The following is a 5,951-nucleotide window of genomic DNA, read 5'->3' on the forward strand; positions in this document are numbered from 1 at the left end:
AAGACTCACCACAGCCAGCTCATGCATTATATAAAACATGTTGTTGCTGTCTCATCGTGTTTAGTAAATGCTCTCTGCTGAAGCCTTTGAGTTATTGTGGTGGTTTCCATTTAAAATACATGTTCAGGCTGGTTACCTAATCACTTTCTGCCAAAAAAACCAGCCCAAACTTGCTGTTTCCCAGTGCAGACATGGTTCTGTAGCTGGACACAACATGTATTCCTCTGTCTCTTCAGCCACTATTCATTCATCTTCTTGTTCTCTACAATTCCCTGGCAGGAGGGTGGAGCCAGGCAGGGGTCAGTCTCTTCCCTCAAGTAACAAGCAGTAGGACATGAGAAAACAGCCTCAGGTTCTGCCAGGGGAGGTTTAGATTAGGGAAATTTTTTTTCACTGAAAGGGTTGTGAAGTACTGGAGCAGCCCTGGAGGGGTTGAAAAGCTGCACAGATTTGGCACTTAGGGACACAGCTTAGTCGTGAACACGGTGGTGTGAGATTAATGGTTGGCCTTGATGATCTTGGATGTCTTTTCCAGCCCAAATGATTTTGTGATCCTATGTTTTCTGTTTATCCTTTTTACTAAAGCCTGTACACTCTGCTAATGCCTTCACAGGCTTCAGAGATTTTCCTCCCTAACCACCTACATTATTTTCCTGACCTGCTGTGACTTTCTCAGGTCTTGGCATGTTCTCTGCATCCCCTCCAAGCAATAGGTGTAGAGCACTCACCAAGAGAAGGCACCTGCATTTGCTCTTTGCTATGGAAGGGTGCAGATCCCATCTCTGCCTCTGTAGGTCCTGCTGCCTGCACCCTCCTAGCCCTTTCTGATGGTGGCTTTTGTTGGATTTCATTGCCAACTGGCAGAACTGGGCTGTCAGAGGGATGTTGGGGGGCTGCCGATTCCTCTTGTAGCCTCTCTTCTGGATTTAGCCATATTTTCTTTCCCATTCCTCTCCTTGTGCTGAGGGAGAGGGCAGCAGATCTTTCACAGGAGGCAAAATAACACAAACCAGCAATTGCAGGCTCCCATGGCATCCAAGAACAGCCCTTGGCTGTCCTGACTGAAGAGAGATCAACTTCTTTTCCAGACTGGCATCTTCCAACCTATCTGTTCTCTCAATACAGTGCTTTGACAAGTTTTCTCTCATCTGTCTATTCATGTGCTTAAAGATTCCTTGAAACAGGTGATTATTCATCCATGCAGACAGCTCTTCAGGCCTTCCACCAGACTGCTGCCAACCTCAGCTGCTTTGAGGCTCTCCAGGTGTTTGCACGGGATGATGAGAGAAAACAACAACTTACTGGAAATTATCTCTTTCTGAAGAAACTCCTCATCACTGTTAACTACTTGCTCTTCCCTCAGGTGCTGACATTCTGTGTCTTCTGAGCTGGGTTTTGATGCCCCTTTGTTTTAGATAATCTTTTTTTCTGCTTGAAAGGAGATGTCCAGCAGAGGCCCTCAGAGCAGCCTGGCATGTTTTGGGAGGGGATGACTCCCTGGCAGCCGTGCAGCCCTCTGGGCCCTGATGCTCAGGGCAGCTGTCTGTGGCCACCTGATGTCCCAGGGGAGCTGGGCCCGTGGCAGCCCCTCCCTGAGGGCAGCTGTGTCCCCCCATGGGCTGGAGGAACGCTCTCACAGCCGCTCCCCACCGTGGCTCAGCCCCTCGGTGCCACTGCAGGAGCCCTTAATAGATTTGAAAACTAATTTGCTGCTCAGAGCATCAATAGATGTATGTCACTTGTCCTTTCTGCTGCATTTAATGAGTTTCCAAGGTACTGCAGCCAGTTCCAGAAGGCTGCCATCAAAGGATCTTGGCTTCCATCAGAATCCTCGTGCCCCTCAGCGCTCTGCACTTCTCACGTCTCCCATGTCTCTTATGAATTCAACGCAGAGCACATCGTCTAATTTCTTGCAAACATCCTTTCCAGACTGTCTCTCCTTTTTTCCTGAATGCCTTGAACACAGGACATGAGAGAGAGGAAGGGCTCTTCCTGCAGTTAGGTGGTGTTAGCTGGAGCCCAGGCGAAATGTGGGTCATGCTAAACGTCCTGTCACTGCTGCAAACAAAAATCATATTTAGGGGCTTTTATGACAAAGTATGTATGGAAATATAACACAACCTGCTTCCAGAAGGAGAGGAGGAACATGCAGAGGAGCTCACACAGGCTCCCATGGGCATCCCAGCCTCAGCTGTCACCATGTGGGACAACACCTCCATGTGGATGAGGAGGGTGCTGCCAGACTGACAGCCAGGGGACAATGGGCACAGCCCTGCAGTGGCAGTTCCAAGGGACAGATCATTAATCTGTAGCTGCATCTGCTGAGGTCAATAATTAGGGCTGTTGTTTTGTAAAACCCCCCAGATCCACATGGGAATTGCCTTATTGAAGTGGACATGCAGGCCTGGCTGGCTGGAAAGGCCCCGTGGGGGGATTGCAGAGGAAGGAACACAAAACCCAGGTGCCAACAGTGTGCTGACATGTAAATGAGGTTTCCTGAAGCCTTTAGCAGCTTAAACCTGCCATACACGATGAACCACAAGGGTTCTTGGATTTTATCTATTTCTGTCACTGCAACAGGGAGGGTTGGAGAGGGTTCCTGGGTGCTGGGCCATGCCTGGATGCTGCTGCCAGCATCCCTCTGCTCAGGGCTGCCCATGGGAGCCTGTGTGAGCTCCTCTGCATGTTCCTCCTCTCCTTCTGGAAGCAGGTTGTGTTATATTTCCATACATACTTTGTCATAAAAGCCCCTAAATATGATTTTTGTTTGCTTGCATATCTTGCAATGAGCAGGAACTCACCTTAGTTGTTTTTCAAATTAATACCCTGCTGGTTTTACTTAACAAGGTGTTTTTTCCAAGCTGAGAACAGTAATGACTCTGAGATTTCTTTTTAAAAAATGCATTTTCTTCTCAGGTACTTCATATTGAAATCTGTCTTAATTTCAGTTCAGCTAGTGTGTGAAAACACATGGTGTGGCATTATTAGTCCCTGAAGGAATAAAGACAGATGGAGCCCAAAATGGAATTGGCTTTATGATTAATTGAAACCTTCAAGAGTGCAGTGGAATCAGGGCTTGGTCCTGCCCTGGCAGCACCTGGGGATCAATTCAGCAGGCATGAAGAGCTCAGGGGGAGACACACAGCTGTCACCTGGCAGAGCCAGCCCCGAGCTGTCCCCTCCTGGTGGGACCTGTGGCTGGAGGAGGGCAGGTGGCCCAGGTGTGGGCTGGGGGCAGGGAGGGATGGTGGTGTGTCGGGGTCCTTGTGTGGATGATGTGCTTGGTAATGAGCTGCTGTTCCTGCCTCGAGCCTCCCGTGGCTGGGCACGATGGCTCCCATGTCCAGGGAGCTCAGCAGGGAGCAGGGGAGTGTTTGAGGCACACTCCAAAAAACTCAGCAATGTGGGGCAATGGGGATTTGAGCTCTGCTCTGGGTTCCTGCTCCATGTGTGACCTGCACAGTTTCCTCAGGTTTCCCATCCTTGCCTTTGAGAGGGAAAGGAATAATGAAGAAATACCACGTGGTGTTATGTGTGGTGGCTTTAGCATTAGTGAATATTTCTGACGTTTGTAGCCACTGACATTTACAGCATTTTCTGCTGGATAGGAGGAGAAAAAGGTGCTGCAGAAAGGAGAGTTCTCCATCATGTTTTGGGAGCCAGGCCTCCCTGGCTTTACTGCTCATGGTGGTGCTTTCATGGTCAGCAGGTCCTGAGCAGCTCTTGAGTTGGGGAGATGCAGCAAGTGAAGGCAAAGTTGCTTTGCAATGGCAAATTCTGGAGCTATGTCTGCACTTCTTTTTGGAAATGGCATGAAGGGGATGGTCAAGGGCAGTGGTGGCAGCCCCAGGGGGTTCCCAGTTTCCCACCTGGTGCTCACTGCTGGTCTGGCCTCTGTGCACAGGCTGTGCTGCCATGGCCCACGTGCCAAAGAGAGGCCTGTGGGTGCCTCCCCCTGAGGCAGCCGAATGGGGTTGAGTGCTGGCAATAATTTAAGGAAGGATTTGGTGTGGGAAGTTGAAATTGGCTGTGGAGATGATGGTTTAAAGTGTGGACGTGGCTGGGGGCCCACAGCTATGTGTGCTCAGCAGATGTGTGTGCACTGAACTGGTCTTGCTGGGCAAACTGGATAACAAATAGCATCCATGGGGCCATCAGCTGGGAACAAGGTACAGAGGGCATCTCCCAAATGCAGCCAGGACAGTGTTTTAACAGGCACCAGCACCCCTTCCTGTGATGCAGTAGCAGCCCTCCCAGTTAAGAAGGTGATTGAGACCTTGCTAATTGTCCTGATGAGTGGAAATGAGCTGGAAATGAGCTGATCCTGCAGATCTGTGGGGAGCTGAGCCAACTCCTGGGACATCATACCCAGCACCTCACCAAACATGCAGTGTTTGCTCACTCCAACAAGTGCAGTTTGATTTTTGTTACCCCTGAGCCCCCTAGGCTGGCAGCAGGTTTGCTGAGGTAGGTTTTGTACAGGGAGGAAGGCTCTGTAGCTGAGCTGTCTCTGCAGGAGCTGGCCAGAAGTTGTGGAGAGACACTATGAGGCTGCTGTGGATTTTCTTTTCTTTCCCTGGGGACTCTGGGGATTGCAGATTGGCGGATTGTGGATTAGCGGATCAGGAATTAGAAATGCCTTTTTCATTCTTATGTTACACACTAATGAACTGACAAATTTAATTTCTTTAAATCCAGCTATTTCAGCTGGAATTGGCAAAGTCGTCTTCTGTCTCTTCTGGTACCCTGAGAATGGCTGAATCCTGATCTCCCTGGGGTCACATCATCCACATTCACTTCTTTGTCTTTAGCCTGTAGCTGTTCCAGAAGTGCAGAGCACTCTCCAGGAAGGGCCCATCCCTCATGTGTGGTTGCAGTGTCCAGGTGCTGCCAGGGGCTGTGGCTCTCTGCAGCCACATCTGCCTGTGCCAGTGCAAGGAGGGGAGCTCAGCCCCAGGGAGGGAGAGGGGCCGGACCAGTCTGGGGGCTCCAGCTTGGCTGTCTGAGCCCACTGGTAGCAGCTCAGGTGTCTCTACCAGGCAGACACCCTGTCCAACCCCATGGCTCTGCTGAGTGCCTCCATGGCACAGCAGAGAGTGTTTGTCCAGCTCCAGGTGTGAGGTGTGCTTGGCTTACATCTGGAGTCAGACTATCCTGCGCTGAAGGGACCCACCAGGATCACCCCATCCAGCCCCTGTCCCTGCTCAGACCCCCCAGCAGTGCCCCCTGTGCATCCCTGGTGCCAAAGGCTCCTGGAGCTCTGACAGCCTCAGGGCCATGCCCATTCCCTGGGCAGCCTGGGCAGTGCCAGCACCCTCTGGGGCAGAACCTTTCCCTGGTGTCCATCCCAAAGCTCCCCTGCAGCCATTCCCTCCTTCCCTGAGCTCTGCCTTGGGCTCCTCTCTGCAGCTGAACCAGCCCAGTGCCCTCAGCCCTCCTCGGGTGGCACCTGCAGAGCCTTCCCCAGCCCGACCTCTCCTTTGGGCATCTGGAACAGCTTTGGGGCTCTGATGTTGTGGCACCCAAAACTGTCTCAGAACTCAATGTGAGGCCACTCCAGTGCAGAATAGAGCAGGACAATCCCTTCCCTTGCCTGTGTAGCAATGCTGGCCCTGATGCCTCCAAAAAAGATGAAAGAAAAATCTAATAGATTTTGTTTGCCCTTGGGCTCGTTCCTGTGAAGGAAGCTGAGATCTTCCCCTGCTCTTTTGCATCTGTCTGTGGGGAGAGTCCTGTTCCTTGGGCAGCCCCTCCACTGTCACAGGCTGGGGTTTGGGTGCTGCTGGTGGCTGTGCAGGCTGCAGTGGGCTCCACGAGCCTCTCCAGGGCTGAGGCAGCACCTCCCTACCCAAGCCCTGTGCCAGGGACAGCAGAGAGCACAAAAAGGCATTTCTGTCACTCAAAGCCTAACGGCCTGCGCTGTGGGACCCCGTCAGTGGGGGAAGAGCAGA

The sequence above is a fragment of the Melospiza melodia genome, unplaced genomic scaffold (assembly GCF_035770615.1).
Source record: "Melospiza melodia melodia isolate bMelMel2 unplaced genomic scaffold, bMelMel2.pri scaffold_28, whole genome shotgun sequence".
In the NCBI taxonomy this organism is placed as follows: domain Eukaryota; kingdom Metazoa; phylum Chordata; class Aves; order Passeriformes; family Passerellidae; genus Melospiza; species Melospiza melodia.